This window comes from Pseudophryne corroboree, chromosome 8 (assembly GCF_028390025.1).
Source record: "Pseudophryne corroboree isolate aPseCor3 chromosome 8, aPseCor3.hap2, whole genome shotgun sequence".
NCBI classification, from domain to species: domain Eukaryota; kingdom Metazoa; phylum Chordata; class Amphibia; order Anura; family Myobatrachidae; genus Pseudophryne; species Pseudophryne corroboree.
Window position 1 is genome coordinate 170,976,541 of NC_086451.1, and position 16,088 is coordinate 170,992,628.

Sequence of the window (16,088 nt, forward strand, 5' to 3'; positions counted from 1 at the left end):
TACATGTATCTGCTCAGCCACAATGCTGATTATTTCTTCACAAAGTACAAGGTGAGCTCCAAACAGAATTCTCTAGCTTAGAATTATGCCAAACCTAGAAGTCGGGCCCCCCACCCTGGGATCCCCCAGAGGGAGGCCTGCACCGTCATGCGGCAGGCTTGTCCGTTTTGGAAGCAGGCTGATGGGCAGCCCAGGCTTGCTTCAGTCTGGGCTTGGCAGGTCTGGAAGCATGAGCTTGCTTTGGGTATGCCTGACCTTGGGTACGCTTTACCTTGAGGATGAAAGGGCCAAGGGAAAGTACTTTTAGCCTTCTGCGTGGTAGGAGTCATACTAGGTAGGCAAGCTGTTTTAGCAGTAGCCAGATCAGCTACAATCTTATTGAGGTCTTCTCCAAAGAGAGTGTCTCCCTTGAAAGGAAGCACCTCCAGGGTTTTCTTGGAATCCATATCCACCGACCAGGATCTCAACCAGCTGTATAAAGTATTACCTTGGAACTGGCTCTCCACTCCCCATTATCTGGTTATCATGGCTTCCTGCAAAGGTTCAATACAGCTTTTCCTTGCCAATATCTCTCTTTTGCAAAGAGATAGGCATTGGAAAATTCAGGGCTATGCCGTGTAGATGATGGCCTAACAGGAGGCTTTAAAATTTTCTTTCTAGTGTCCTTCGTTTGGGAGAAAAATGCAAAGGTACATTGCAGCTTTTCCTTGCCGATATCTCTCTTTTGCAAAGAGATAGGCATTGGAAAATTCAGGGCTATGCCGTGTAGATGATGACCTAACAGGAGGCTTTAAAATTTTCATTCTAGTGTCCTTCGTTTGGGAGAAAAATGCTAAGGTACAATGCAGCTTTTCCTTGTCGATTTCTCTCTTTTGCAAAGAGATAGGCATTGGAAAATTCAGGGCTATAACGTGTAGATGAAGCACTAACAGGAGGCTTTAAAATTTTCATTCTAGTGTCCTTCGTTTGGGAGAAAAATGCAAAGGTTCAATACAGCTTTTCCTTGCCAATATCTCTCTTTTGCAAAGAGATAGGCATTGGAAAATTCAGGGCTATAACGTGTAGATGAAGCACTAACAGGAGGCTTTAAAATTTTCATTCTTGTGTCTTTCGTTTGTGAGAAAAATGCAAAGGTTCAATACAGCTTTTCCTTGCCAATATCTCTCTTTTGCAAAGAGATAGGCATTGGAAAATTCAGGGCTATGCCGTGTAGATGATGGCCTAACAGGAGGCTTTAAAATTTACTTTCTAGTGTCCTTCGTTTGGGAGAAAAATGCAAAGGTACATTGCAGCTTTTCCTTGCCGATATCTCTCTTTTGCAAAGAGATAGGCATTGGAAAATTCAGGGCTATAACGTGTAGACGAAGCACTAACAGGAGGCTTTAAAATTTTCATTCTATTGTCCTTCGTTTGGGAGAAAAATGCAAAGGTACATTGCAGCTTTTCCTTGCCGATATCTCTCTTTTGCAAAGAGATAGGCATTGGAAAATTCAGGGCTATGCCGTGTAGATGATGGCCTAACAGGAGGCTTTAAAATTTTCTTTCTAGTGTCCTTCGTTTGGGAGAAAAATGCAAAGGTACAATACAGCTTTTCCTTGCCGATATCTCTCTTTTGCAAAGAGATAGGCATTGGAAAATTTTAAAGCCTCCTGTTAGGCCATCATCTACACGGCATAGCCCTGAATTTTCCAATGCCTATCTCTTTGCAAAAGAGAGATATTGGCAAGGAAAAGCTGTATTGAACCTTTGCAGGAAGCCATGATAACCAGATAATGGGGAGTGGAGAGCCAGTTCCAAGGTAATACTTTATACAGCTGGTTGAGATCCTGGTCGGTGGATATGGATTCCAAGAAAACCCTGGAGGTGCTTCCTTTCAAGGGAGACACTCTCTTTGGAGAAGACCTCAATAAGATTGTAGCTGATCTGGCTACTGCTAAAACAGCTTGCCTACCTAGTATGACTCCTACCACGCAGAAGGCTAAAAGTACTTTCCCTTGGCCCTTTCATCCTCAAGGTAAAGCGTACCCAAGGTCAGGCATACCCAAAGCAAGCTCATGCTTCCAGACCTGCCAAGCCCAGACTGAAGCAAGCCTGGGCTGCCCATCAGCCTGCTTCCAAAACGGACAAGCCTGCCGCATGACGGTGCAGGCCTCCCTCTGGGGGATCCCAGGGTGGGGGGCCCGACTTCTAGGTTTGGCATAATTCTAAGCTAGAGAATTCTGTTTGGAGCTCACCTTGTACTTTGTGAAGAAATAATCAGCATTGTGGCTGAGCAGATACATGTAGTGTGTGACTGCAAACTGCATGGATCTGCTGCGTTGTAATGCTGATACTTTTTTTTTCAAAGTACCAATAGCTTCATATAATGTTCACAATTTTTATGCAGGATCAAATAGCTCAATAGGTAGGGTGTTTGATTAGAATTCAACAGGTTATAGGTTTGAATCCTGGGTATGGTAGTTTGAGATGTGTTATTTAATAAAGTATGTTGTTCTAACTGCCGGCATCCTATCACCTGGGATATCATACTAAATAAATGGAGTTGATCAATTTTTTTTAATTTTTTTTTTAAACTAGGGACAATTTCCAGATACTTTTCTTTATAACTGAGATTGCCCACTGGAACTTCACATCAGTTGACAACTATGCATGAGTGGGCAGTGCTTGCTCTGGATCTGCCCACCCATTTATGTGCCGTCATAAAAGAAAGCACAACTGACAGTTATCCTGGGCGTACACTACACAATTATCTGTCAGGCTATCTATCCAGTCTGGATGGATGGAATGAAAATCTGGTAATGTATAGGAGCAAATGTCAATTAACCATTTGCTCCCAAACACTAGAAAAGTGGTCAAAAATGGTCATTACACAAATTGGTTAAACCCAAAATTTAACCAATTTGTTTAGGGGACCATTTTTGTCCATTTTCTAGTGTTTGAGAGTAAATCGTTGATGGTCATTTGCTCACATAGATAACCGGATTTCTATTCCAACCAGCCAGTGTTGGAGATATGGTCTGCCAGAATGCATAATGCATACCAGAGCCATAACTAGACTTTTTGGTGCCCTGTGACAGATAATTATATGCCCCCCCCCCCTCCTCCTCCTCCCCATTTTTGCAATATGGACAAAAGGCGCATGCCTTGTGGGGAAGGGGCATAACAAGATTGGTCTCAGAGAAAGCACATGAGATATGAAGATATATCTAGTATACTTGACACTCAATGGTTTGTGGTATTGCCGGGGTGCCCTCCTTAAATGCATATATAGTCACACATGGCGTGTTTGTGCAAATGGCATATCAGCAGTCAGCACTAACTGGTGACATGCCATTTGTACAAGTAAACCATGTGTGACTAATATATAAACATACTTTATTAAATAACACCTCAAGCTATCATACCCAGGATTCAAACATATAACCTGTTGAATTCTAATCAAATACCCTACCCATTGAGCTACTTGATCCTGCATCTATTCTAACCTCCAAAAACAGATTCAGTTGCATTTTCCAGCGTGTTTTGTTTGCGCCTTTGCAAATGTCTTACATCGACAAACTTATTTAGTACTATTTTGCAAATAGGGTTACATTGTCGCAACATTGTGTTCCCTAATTGCTTGATTTTTTTAAATGCAACAATTGATAAAGACACCTGATAATTGCTCTGTGGAGTCTTATTTTGTGTCTACTTCTTATCTACATTTAATTCCCTACCTCTAATCAAGGCATTTTTAAATGCTGGGGGCTGCCAGGACGTGAGGCCTACCTAGACTTTAGATCTGAATTTGAATGTACTTGTGAACTAACTTAATTTCCTACTTCTAAATTCATTCCTAAATTCACTACTTATATTAATCCTGTAGTTGGGCATTTTGAGCCTTCAATTGTGGGCATTGTTTTGTGTCCAGACCAGCAGATGGTGGTGTGCATTTTGCTGGAAAGGCATCGAAGACCTCCGATATGCTGCATCTCCTGATGTGTGTCTCCCTCAAGTGGCTGTCAGCAAATGCATGCTAGACACCCCATTCCAAGCTGATTGTGACATCACGGAACATGCATCATAGAACAGGCATGCTAGAATATGGGTCTTCAACCTGCGACCCTCCAGCTGCTGTGGAACTACATATACCAGCATGCCCTGCCTCAGTTTTAGCATACCTTAATAGCAAAACTGTGGCAGGGCATGCTGGGATGTGTAGTTTCACAGCAGCTGGAGGGCCACAGGATGAAGACCCATGTGCTAGAGCCAAGCCGCAGGTACATTGAATGCTAGCAAGCTGAATGTTTAAATCATTTTTGTTCCGCAGCATTCCAATGCGGAAGATTCCATGGAACCAGAGATTATTCCATTGAGAAGGACATGCTGCCTGGATGACTGCACTGTGCAAATTAAATCACGGAGGCAGTTGGCTTGTGGGTGGCTCTGGTGACTGGGTGGTTGGGTGGGCGGTGTGTCGGAGGTGGAGCACATGCAAATGAATGTGTATCATCCAGCTAGTGAGAGTGAAAACTCATGCAGGAGTGTGCCTGCTTGTCAGTGGGTTATGCACCTTGCCAGGCGTCAAATCTACATGGAGCAGCTGGAGGGGACAAGAGCAGGTTTGCAAAATATAGATAGAAGAGCATATATGCTGGCGCATTCTCCATGATTGTGTCAGCTTATGTTTTGGTGCACTGCACTTTCCTTCACTAAGTTTTAGCCATTTTGGTTAAACGCAAGTGTAGTTGCTTCTCGCCCTTTTGGCTGTGATCTTGTATCGTGGTTGAAGAGTCTTCTGGAGGGATTGTTTTCTTCATTGGCGAGAGACTGAAGATATTCCAGGATGGAAGGCTTGGGAACACTATCCGTTTTTCAGTTGTGGAAGAGTTGAAAGACCGGATTGGACTACATTCTATAGTAAAGGATATCTTTGTATTTATTAATCCTCCCTTTATATGTGTCTGTCTTTCAATAAAGCTTCGGGCTTGTGATTCCTTCACCCTCTTACACTCCACACCCATAGCCTTATTAACTGTTGTATTATTGTATTGTTTAAATGTATAGTGCAGTTCATGATTTATAGTGTAGGCTGGCCTGTGCTGTAGTTCTTGAACTGTACTATACCGACAGCATTTGTATTGTGTTTTGGCTGTGCTGCAACACGGTACTTATGTGTGTAATGTTTATGTATGTTTTTTTGCTTCTTTATGTCAATAAAGACTGCTTTTTTAATCCAATATCTGAAAACAATCAATGTTTATCTTTGATGGCAATAGAAGTGGTATGATATTTGCTGCTTTTGAAAGGCAATATCTGATATGTCCCCTATCTGGGAACCATATATTAAATGGCTTTTCAGAAAAGGGAGAAGGGAGAAGAGCTTTCAGTACTTGTAGGACCAATGCTCATTTCCTATTCTAGCCTCCAAAAACAGATTCAGTTGCATTTTCCAGCGTGTTTTGGATGCGCCTTTGCAAATGTCTTACATCGACAAACTTATTTAGTACTATTTTGCAAATAGGGTTACATTGTTGCAACATTGTGTTCCCTAATTGCTTGATTTTTTAAATGCAACAATTGATAAAGACACCTGATAACTGCTCTGTGGAGTCTTATTTTGTGTCTACTTCTTATCTACATTTAATTCTCTACCTCTAATCAAGGCATTTTTAAATGCTGGGGGCTGCCAGGACGTGAGGCCTACCTAGACTTTAGATCTGAATTTGAATGTACAAAGGGAGATGGTAGAAGAGCTTTCAGTACTTGTAGGACCGATGCACATTTCCTATTCTAGCCTCCAAAAACAGATTCAGTTGCATTTTCCAGCGTGTTTTGGATGCGCCTTTGCAAATGTCTTACATCGACAAACTTATTTAGTACTATTTTGCAAATAGGGTTACATTGTTGCAACATTGTGTTCCCTAATTGCTTGATTTTTTAAATGCAACAATTGATAAAGACACCTGATAACTGCTCTGTGGAGTCTTATTTTGTGTCTACTTTTTATCTACATTTAATTCTCTACCTCTAATCAAGGCATTTTTAAGTGCTGGGGGCTGCCAGGACGTGAGGCCTACCTAGACTTTAGATCTGAATTTGAATGTACTTGTGAACTAACTTAATTTCCTACTTCTAAATTCATTCCTAAATTCACTACTTACATGAATCCTGTAGTTGGGCATTTTGGGACTTCGATTGTGGGCATTGTTTTGTGTCCAGACCAGCAGCAGGTGGTGTGCATTTGCTGGAAAGGCATCGAAGACCTCCGATATGCTGCATCTCCTGATGTGTGTCTCCCTCAAGTGGCTGTCAGCAAATGCCTGCTAGACACCCCATTCCAAGCTGATTGTGACATCACGGTACATGCATCATAGAACAGGCATGCTAGAACATGGGTCTTCAACCTGCGACCCTCCAGCTGCTGTGGAACTACACATCCCAGCATGCCCTGCCTCAGTTTTAGCATACCTTAATAGCAAAACTGTGGCAGGGCATGCTGGGATGTGTAGTTTCACAGCAGCTGGAGGGCCACAGGATGAAGACCCATGTGCTAAAGCCAAGCCGCAGGTACATTGAATGCTAGCAAGCTGAATATTTAAATCCTTTTTATTCCGCAGCATTCCAATGTGAAAGATTCCATGGAACCAGAGATCCTTCCATTGAGAAGGACATGCTGCCTGGATGACTACACTGTGCAAATTAAATCACGGAGCCAGTTGGCTTGTGGGTGGCTCTGGTCACTGGGTGGTTGGGTGGGTGGTGTGTCAGAGGTGGAGCACATGCAAATGATTGTGTATCATCCAGCTAGTGAGAGAGAAAACTCATGCAGGAGTGTGCCTGCTTGTCAGTGGGTTATGCACTTTTCCAGACGTCAAATCTACATGGAGCAGCTGGAGAGGACAAAAGCAGGTTTGCAAAATATAGACAGAAGAGCTCTCCAGCCTAGTTTGCTGTCTGTTTCCACTTCTCTTTTCTTGAGCCGCTCCCTTCTATGCCCTTGCGCACTATCCTGACTTCTCCCATCTGCTTACTTTGTGCCTTCCAACGCACAATGCGAACTACAGGTAGTGCTGCAGGGCCCACACCCTTTTACTTGCCATACAGAGCAGCTCTGGAGCTGTTACAGTGCCCAGCTTCTGCAAGAAATCAGCTTGAATGCTTCAGGGGCTGGGGCATAGCCAACATGAGCCCCACACCGAAGGAGGGTGGAGGTGTTTAATGCGAACTAGGGGTCATCCAAGCGCCGCAAAAGGCCGCCATGCCCTGCACGCCCCTTTTCTCTTTTCATATGCAGACGAGGGTTGAAGCCAACTTTGACCCACTGCTTGGATGACATCACCATATGCAAATCCATCTGCTGCAGGCCTTCCCCCAGGAATGCTTGCACTAGTTGTTGCATTTGGTTTGTTGTTTGGGGGTGCTTCAGTATTAGGCAGCCTTCTGCCCTCCCATGTTCATCTGAAAATATGTGTTCTCCCTGCAGTTGTTGTCCCCAGATGAGAGTTCCCTTGTGCTGCCTCAGTTGAGTCTTCTTAACTTGACAGAGATGTGCCTGAGCAGCGGCCCTCCCCAGCCCTATCCCAAATCATACTTATTTTGCATAGGAGATACCATGGTCATGAAGATTGTTCTCCCAGGGTGAGGTTCATTCATTGCATTCTGGGTATGCTGACCCCTGTGATTTCCCCAAATGTGGGAAACTTGACTGCATTATTTGTGGTAGTGGGGGACTGTGTTTGTGCTTTCCTCTGGTCAGCTCTGGTAAAAGTCAGATTTCTTTGTCTCAGATCTTCCTCTAGCCTTGTTCTTCTTTCGAGAGTTCCCTTGTGCTGCCTCAGTTGGATCTCCTTCACTTGACAGGGGGGTGCCCGAGCAGCGACCCTCCCCAGCTCTAGCCCAACTCCTACTTACCTGCCAGGTGAGATACTATGATCATGTAGGTGCTTCTCCCAGGGCAAGGCTCACCCATTGCACTCTGGGTGTGCTGCCCCTGTGATTTCCCCAAATGTGGGAAACTTGACTGCATAATTTGTGTTTCCACTGGTCGGCTCTCGTATAATTCATATCTCTTTGTCTCAGGTCTCTCTCCAGCCTAGTTTGCTGTCTGTTTCCACTTCTCTTTTCTTGAGCCGCTCCCTTCTATGCCCTTGCGCACTATTCTGACCTCTCCCGTCTGCTTACTTTGTGCCTTCCAACGCACAATGCAAACTACAGGTAGTGCTGCAGGGCCCACACCCTTTTACTTGCCTTACAGAGTAGCTCTGGAGCTGTTACAGTGCCCAGCTGCTGCAAGAAATCAGCTTGAATGCTTCAGGGGCTGGGGCATAGCCAACATGAGCCCCACACCGAAGGAGGGTGGAGATGTTTAATGCGAATTAGGGGTCATCCAAGCGCCGCAAAAGGCCGCCATGCCCTGCACGCCCCTCTTCTCTATTCATATGCAGATGAGTGTTGAAGCCAACTTTGACCCACTGCTTGGATGACATCACCATATGCAAATCCATCTGCTGCAGGCCTTCCCCCAGGAATGCTTGCACTAGTTGTTGCATTTGGTTTGTTGTTTGGGGGTGCTTCAGTATTAGGCAGCCTTCTGCCCTCCCATGTTCATCTGAAAATATGTGTTCTCCCTGCAGTTGTTGTCCCCAGATGAGAGTTCGCTTGTGCTGCCTCAGTTGAATCTCCTTTACTTGACAGAGATGTGCCTGAGCAGCGGCCCTCCCCAGCTCTATCCCAAATCATACTTATTTTGCATAGGAGATACCATGGTCATGAAGATTGTTTTCCCAGGGTGAGGTTCATTCATTGCATTCTGGGTATGCTGACCCCTGTGATTTCCCCAAATGTGGGAAACTGGACTGCATTATTTGTGGTAGTGAGGGACTGTGTTTGTGCTTTCCTCTGGTCAGCTCTGGTAAAAGTCAGATTTCTTTGTCTCAGATCTTCCTCTAGTCTTGTTCTTCTTTCGAGAGTTCCCTTGTGCTGCCTCAGTTGGATCTCCTTCACTTGACAGGGGGGTGCCCGAGCAGCGACCCTCCCCAGCTCTAGCCCAGCTCCTACTTACCTGCCAGGTGAGATACTATGATCATGAAGGTGCTTCTCCCAGGGCAAGGCTCACCCATTGCACTCTGGGTGTGCAACTCCTGCGGTTTCCCCAAATGTTGGACACTTGACTGCATAATTTGTGTTTCACCTGGTCGGCTCTCGTATAATTCAGATCTCTTTGTCTCAGGTCTCTCTCCAGCCTAATTTGCAGTCTGTTTCCACTTCTCTTTTCTTGAGTTGCTCCCTTCTATGCCCTTGCGCACTATCCTGACTTCTCCCGTCTGCTTACTTTGTGCCTTCCAACGCACAATGCAAACTACAGGTAGTGCTGCAGGGCCCACACCCTTTTACTTGCCTTACAGAGCAGCTCTGGAGCTGTTACAGTGCCCAGCTGCTGCAAGAAATCAGCTTGAATGCTTCAGGGGCTGGGGCATAGCCATCATGAGCCCCACACCGAAGGAGGGTGGAGGTGTTTAATGCGAACTAGGGGTCATCCAAGCGCCGCAAAAGGCCGCCATGCCCTGCATGCCAATTTTCTCTTTTCATATGCAGACGAGGGTTGAAGCCAACTTTGACCCACTGCTTGGATGACATCACCATATGCAAATCCATCTGCTGCAGGCCTTCCCCCAGGAATGCTTGCACTAGTTGTTGCATTTGGTTTGTTGTTTGGGGGTGCTTCAGTATTAGGCAGCCGTCTGCCCTCCCATGTTCATCTGAAAATATGTGTACCTCCTGCCGTTGTTGTCCCCAGATGAGAGTTCGCTTGTGCTGCCTCAGTTGAATCTCCTTTACTTGACAGAGATGTGCCTGAGCAGCGGCCCTCCCCAGCTCTATCCCAAATCATACTTATTTTGCATAGGAGATACCATGGTCATGAAGATTGTTTTCCCAGGGTGAGGTTCATTCATTGCATTCTGGGTATGCTGACCCCTGTGATTTCCCCAAATGTGGGAAACTGGACTGCATTATTTGTGGTAGTGAGGGACTGTGTTTGTGCTTTCCTCTGGTCAGCTCTGGTAAAAGTCAGATTTCTTTGTCTCAGATCTTCCTCTAGCCTTGTTCTTCTTTCGAGAGTTCCCTTGTGCTGCCTCAGTTGGATCTCCTTCACTTGACAGGGGGGTGCCCGAGCAGCGACCCTCCCCAGCTCTAGCCCAGCTCCTACTTACCTGCCAGGTGAGATACTATGATCATGAAGGTGCTTCTCCCAGGGCAAGGCTCACCCATTGCACTCTGGGTGTGCAACTCCTGCGGTTTCCCCAAATGTTGGACACTTGACTGCATAATTTGTGTTTCACCTGGTCGGCTCTCGTATAATTCAGATCTCTTTGTCTCAGGTCTCTCTCCAGCCTAATTTGCAGTCTGTTTCCACTTCTCTTTTCTTGAGTTGCTCCCTTCTATGCCCTTGCGCACTATCCTGACTTCTCCCGTCTGCTTACTTTGTGCCTTCCAACGCACAATGCAAACTACAGGTAGTGCTGCAGGGCCCACACCCTTTTACTTGCCTTACAGAGCAGCTCTGGAGCTGTTACAGTGCCCAGCTGCTGCAAGAAATCAGCTTGAATGCTTCAGGGGCTGGGGCATAGCCATCATGAGCCCCACACCGAAGGAGGGTGGAGGTGTTTAATGCGAACTAGGGGTCATCCAAGCACCGCAAAAGGCCGCCATGCCCTGCATGCCAATTTTCTCTTTTCATATGCAGACGAGGGTTGAAGCCAACTTTGACCCACTGCTTGGATGACATCACCATATGCAAATCCATCTGCTGCAGGCCTTCCCCCAGGAATGCTTGCACTAGTTGTTGCATTTGGTTTGTTGTTTGGGGGTGCTTCAGTATTAGGCAGCCGTCTGCCCTCCCATGTTCATCTGAAAATATGTGTACCTCCTGCCGTTGTTGTCCCCAGATGAGAGTTCCCTTGTGCTGCCTCAGTTGAATCTCCTTTACTTGACAGAGATGTGCCTGAGCAGCGGCCCTCCCCAGCCCTATCCCAAATCATACTTATTTTGCATAGGAGATACCATGGTCATGAAGATTGTTCTCCCAGGGTGAGGTTCATTCATTGCATTCTGGGTATGCTGACCCCTGTTATTTCCCCAAATGTGGTAAACTTGACAGCATTATTTGTGGTAGTGGGGGACTGTGTTTGTGCTTTCCTCTGGTCAGCTCTGGTAAAAGTCAGATTTCTTTGTCTCAGATCTTCCTCTAGCCTTGTTCTTCTTTCGAGAGTTCCCTTGTGCTGCCTCAGTTGGATCTCCTTCACTTGACAGGGGGGTGCCCGAGCAGCGACCCTCCCCAGCTCTAGCCCAACTCCTTCTTACCTGCTAGGTAAGATACTATGATCATGAAGGTGCTTCTCCCAGGGCAAGGCTCACCAATTGCACTCTGGGTGTGCTGCTCCTGCGATTTCCCCAAATGTGGGAAACTTGACTGCATAATTTGTGTTTCCCCTGGTCGGCTCTCGTATAATTCAGATCTCTTTGTCTCATGTCTCTCTCCAGCTTAGTTTGCTGTCTGTTTACACTTCTCTTTTCTTGAGCCACTCCCTTCTATGCCTTGCGCACTATCTTGACTTCTCCCGTCTGCTTACTTTGTGCCTTCCAACGCACAATGCGAACTACAGGTAGTGCTGCAGGGCCCACACCCTTTTAGTTGCCTTACAGAGCAGCTCTGGAGCTATTACAGTGCCCAGCTGCTGCAAGTAATCAGCTTGATTGCTTCAGGGGCTGGGGCATAGCCAACATGAGCCCCACACCGAAGTAGGGTGGAGGTGTTTAATGCGAACTAGGGGTCATCCAAGCGCCGCAAAAGGCCGCCATGCCCTGCACGCCCCTTTTCTCTTTTCATATGCAGACGAGGGTTGAAGCCAACTTTGACCCACTGCTTGGATGACATCACCATATGCAAATCCATCTGCTGCAGGCCTTCCCCCAGGAATGCTTGTACTAGTTGTTGCATTTGGTTTGTTGTTTGGGGGTGCTTCAGTATTAGGCAGCCTTCTGCCCTCCCATGTTCATCTGAAAATATGTGTTCTCCCTGCAGTTGTTGTCCCCAGATGAGAGTTCCCTTGTGCTGCCTCAGTTGAATCTCCTTTACTTGACAAGGGAGGCATTTTGGATTTTTTCTTTGGGTACCCTTACACCTGATGGTCTGAATGAGAGCATCGAACTGAACAACATTGGCAGTCTCTGAAGATTTTATCTATTGATTTACCTAATATATTATTTATTGAATATCCATTTATTGTATGTTTAATAAATAAACAAAATTATTAGAAGTAGCTATTTTGGAAACAGCTTTCCTCTTAGGATGAAACTGTATAATCCTGTTGTGTGTATTCCTTTAATGTTCCTTAGTAAAATCCACTAGTAATGATGAACATCAGATTTCTTCCTCCATCCTCTTTTTACACTTTCTCTTGGTTCTATATATATATATTTTTTTTCTATTTTTATTTTTTCCCCCTCCTTCTCCCAAAAGGCCCCCCTCCCTCTCCCCCCCTCCCTGTTTTAAATTTTAAAATCTTTAAATATTTAAATCTTCGAATCCTTAAATTGTCTGTTTAATATTTATTTTTTCTTCAATTCTTTTTGTTGTTTAAACAGCAATGTAATTATTCCAGGGGTTAAAATAATGGGCATATACAGTGTGGTGTGGCTGTAGATGAGCTTAGTGGTTTCTGTTAGAGTTCTTCTACTTCTAACTACTCGTACATAAATGAGTAAGCGGACGATTTATTAAACCTGGTGAAATGCTAATTTGCATGGTGATAAAGTACCAGCCAATCAGCTCCTAATTGCCATGTCACAGGCTGGGTTTGAAAAATGACAGTTAGGAGCTGACTGGCTGGTACTTTATCACCTTGCACTTTATCAGTTCACCAGGCTTAATAGATCTGCCCCAATGTTTCAAAATGGAATGCATCAAGAGAACGGTGTTAGTATTGTAAAAATACACACAGCTCCTGGTATTTCCTGGTGGTCTCCCATCCAAGTACTAAAACCAGGACCAACACTGCTCAGCTTCCATGATCAGGAGAGATTGGGCAAATCCAGTGTGCTGTGGCTGTAGATGAGCTGGTGGTTTTTATTACAGCTCTTCTACTTCTAACTTCTGGTACATAAAAGAATACATGTAAAAATTAAATGTACCAAGAAAATGGTGTTGGTAGTTTAAAAACACCTAAAGAATCTGATACTACCAAGCAGTCTCCCATCCATGTATTAACAAAGTCCAATACTGCTTTGCTTCAAAAATCAAATGAGATTGGGCATATCCAGTGTGGTGTGGCTTTAGATAAGCTTTGTGGTTTCTGTTAGAGCTCTTCTACTTCTAACTACTGGTACATTAATGAATATGTATAAGGTTGTAGTTTATCCAATATGCCTTTACTACTACCTTACCTTTCAACCCCCCCTCCCTCCCCTCTTCTCCTTATAGCTTCCTTAGTTCTCTCCTCCTCATGTGTGTGTTATTTGTTTTCTCATACGTCCTAGATGATGCTGGGGTCACATTAAGAACCATGGGGTATAGACGGGATCTGCAGGAGACATGGGCACTTTAAGACTTTCAAAGGGTGTGAACTGTCTCCTCCCTCTATGCCCCTCCTCCAGACTCCAGTTTTAGTATTGTGCGCAGTGATACTGGATGCACTACAGGGGAGCTCTACTGAGTTTCTCTGAAAAGACTTGTTAGTTTTTTTTATTTTCAGGGAGGCTGCTGGCAACAGTCTCCCTGCTTCGTGGGACTTAGGGGAGAGAAGTATGACCAACTTCTAGTGAGTTCAATGGCTCTGCTTCAGGCTGACAGGACACCATTAGCTCCTGAGGGTGCTGATCGCTGGGTACGCCTAGATGCACACTCCCGCAGCCTGCCGTCACCCCCTTTACAGAGCCAGAAGACAGGTGAGTAGCAGAAGTACAGAAGACTTCTTCTCCAGTGATGGCATTCTGAGGTACCGAGCAGCGAGCGGAACGCTGCGCGCCATGCTCCCACACAAACACAGGCACTGCAGGGTGCAGGGCACAGGGGGGGGGGCACCCTGGGCAGCATAAATTCCTCACAAAAGGCTGGAAAAAGTGGACATTAGTGCCTGGGCACTGTCCTTACCCCGCTAGCGTAATTAATTATTTCTGAGCGGGACAGATACGCGCCATTACAGTAGCGGGGCTTCTTCCTCACCTCACCAGAACATCTTTAGAGCATTACAAGTCTATCACTATAGAGTTTATTATTTCCCAGACTGTGTACTTTTGGCGCTGGATTGTGAGCTGAAAAATCCTCTGTGTCCCTCTGACAGATTTACTGACGGTCTGTCCCCCATAAGCCGATGTGTCTGTGGGTACTTGGTACATGTGTGTCAACATGTCGGTGGCTGAATGTTTTTCCCAAGAGGAAACTATATTAGGAATGCAGACATATGATGGTGGCCCTGTTGGCACCACCAATAACTGACTGGGTAAAAGTTTCAGTAATATCAGAGTAAGGTTGGATAAATCTGTGACACAGACGTAGAGAATAGATGTGATGTTCATGGCTATGTTTCTTTTCCCTCAGGCCCCGCGGGGTCGCAAAAATGTTATTTTGCCCAGTTACTACACACTGATACTGACACGGATACTGATTCCTATGTCGACCATAATGTTTCCTGATTAGATCCAATATTGGCAAGGAGCATTCAGTACATGATTGTGGATATTAAGGACATATTAAAATCACTGAAGACCCTGCTGTTCCTGACAAAGGGGTCTATATGTATGTGTATATATAGATATATAATGAAAGCTGATGTAACGTTCCTCCATCTCTGTTTGAGAAAGTCTGGGCCAGCTCGACAAGATGGTTTCAAATCCCCAAAAGGATTCTGGTTGTTTATTCATTTCCCGCCGCGGACAGAATAAAGTGGGAGTCACCCCCTGTTCTGCACGGGGCCCTGTCACAAATCCAGCGGATCGTATGCAGGAAGCTACATTATTTCTAGTTATGTAACCAAGGGTACATTACTTAGACCTGCCATTACATGTGCATGGGTGAGTAGTAGTATTCAAGAATTGGTCGAATACCTTGTCATCCGATAAAGATACCTTGGAGAGATGGGATACTCCTTACGTTGTATCATATCAAGGACACTGCAGCATACTTACGTGAGATTGCAAGGGATATAGGACTCTTGAGTTCACGGGCCAATTTCATGGCAGTCTCGGATAGGAGGGCATTGTGGATTCACCAAGAGAATGCTGATGCTGACTCCAAGAAGAAAGGGAGTCTCTTCCCTATGAAGGTGAAGCGTTGTTTGGTGACTGCCTAGTTAATTTGATCTCGGCAGCTCCCGCAGGTAAGTCAACCTTCTTGCCCTATGTTCCCTCCCAACGGATGAAGACGCATCATTATCTGATGCAGTCATTTCGGCCCAATAGATATGCAAGAAGTTAAGATTCCCCTTTCTTTGCAGGTAGAGGAAGGAGAAGAGGGAAGAGGTCTGCATCCTCTTCAAGATCGCAGGAGCAGAGATCATCCTCTGCTTCTGCCAAATCCACCGCATGACGCTGGGGCTCTCTTGCAGGAGCCCGCACCAGTGGGGGCACGTCTAAAACTCTTCAGTCAGTTCTGGATTCATTCGGACATGGACTCGTGTGTTTTACAAATAGTGTCCCAAGGGTACAAACTGGGGTTTCAAGACGTTCCCCCTCACCGATTGTTCAAATCGGCTTTAGTCAGCAGGGAGAAGGTTTTTATTCAAGCCTCTTCGTGGTCCCTAAGCCGGACAGCTCAGTCAGACCAATCTGAAATCTGAAATCCCTCAATTTCTACCTAAGGAAATTAAATTTCAAGATGGAATCTCTCAGTGCAGTGATCTCCAGTCCAGAGGAAGGAGATTTCATGGTTTTGGTAGACATAAAGGATGCCTACTTACATGTTCCCATTTAGCCTCTGCATCAAGCTACCTGAGGTTTGCAATTCAGTATTGTCATTACCAATTTCAGACATTGCCGTTTGGTCTGTCCACGGCTCCGAGGATTTTCACCAGGGTGATCGCAAGCAAGGAGTAACAATTATCCCGTACTTG

At 45.3% G+C, this 16,088-nt stretch overlaps 7 non-coding genes and 1 pseudogene across 7 annotated transcripts; all 8 read left to right on the forward strand.

Moving 5' to 3' along the window:
- Positions 1-7,569: 7,569 nt before the first annotated feature.
- Positions 7,570-7,733, forward strand: LOC134950534 (U1 spliceosomal RNA). Its single transcript, XR_010183436.1, has one exon. It is a non-coding gene; the product is annotated as a U1 spliceosomal RNA (small nuclear RNA).
- Positions 7,734-7,885: 152 nt separating this feature from the next.
- On the forward strand, positions 7,886-8,020 carry LOC134952732 (U1 spliceosomal RNA; annotated as a pseudogene).
- A 699-nt stretch (positions 8,021-8,719) lies between these two features.
- LOC134951481 (U1 spliceosomal RNA) lies at positions 8,720-8,883 on the forward strand. Its single transcript, XR_010184213.1, has one exon. It is a non-coding gene; the product is annotated as a U1 spliceosomal RNA (small nuclear RNA).
- A 152-nt stretch (positions 8,884-9,035) lies between these two features.
- LOC134953215 (U1 spliceosomal RNA) lies at positions 9,036-9,198 on the forward strand. Its single transcript, XR_010185492.1, has one exon. It is a non-coding gene; the product is annotated as a U1 spliceosomal RNA (small nuclear RNA).
- Positions 9,199-9,869: 671 nt separating this feature from the next.
- Positions 9,870-10,033, forward strand: LOC134951482 (U1 spliceosomal RNA). The gene has a single exon (XR_010184214.1). It is a non-coding gene; the product is annotated as a U1 spliceosomal RNA (small nuclear RNA).
- A 152-nt stretch (positions 10,034-10,185) lies between these two features.
- LOC134953216 (U1 spliceosomal RNA) lies at positions 10,186-10,348 on the forward strand. The gene has a single exon (XR_010185493.1). It is a non-coding gene; the product is annotated as a U1 spliceosomal RNA (small nuclear RNA).
- A 671-nt stretch (positions 10,349-11,019) lies between these two features.
- On the forward strand, positions 11,020-11,183 carry LOC134951275 (U1 spliceosomal RNA). The gene has a single exon (XR_010184046.1). It is a non-coding gene; the product is annotated as a U1 spliceosomal RNA (small nuclear RNA).
- A 152-nt stretch (positions 11,184-11,335) lies between these two features.
- Positions 11,336-11,498, forward strand: LOC134953586 (U1 spliceosomal RNA). Its single transcript, XR_010185660.1, has one exon. It is a non-coding gene; the product is annotated as a U1 spliceosomal RNA (small nuclear RNA).
- Positions 11,499-16,088: the final 4,590 nt, after the last annotated feature.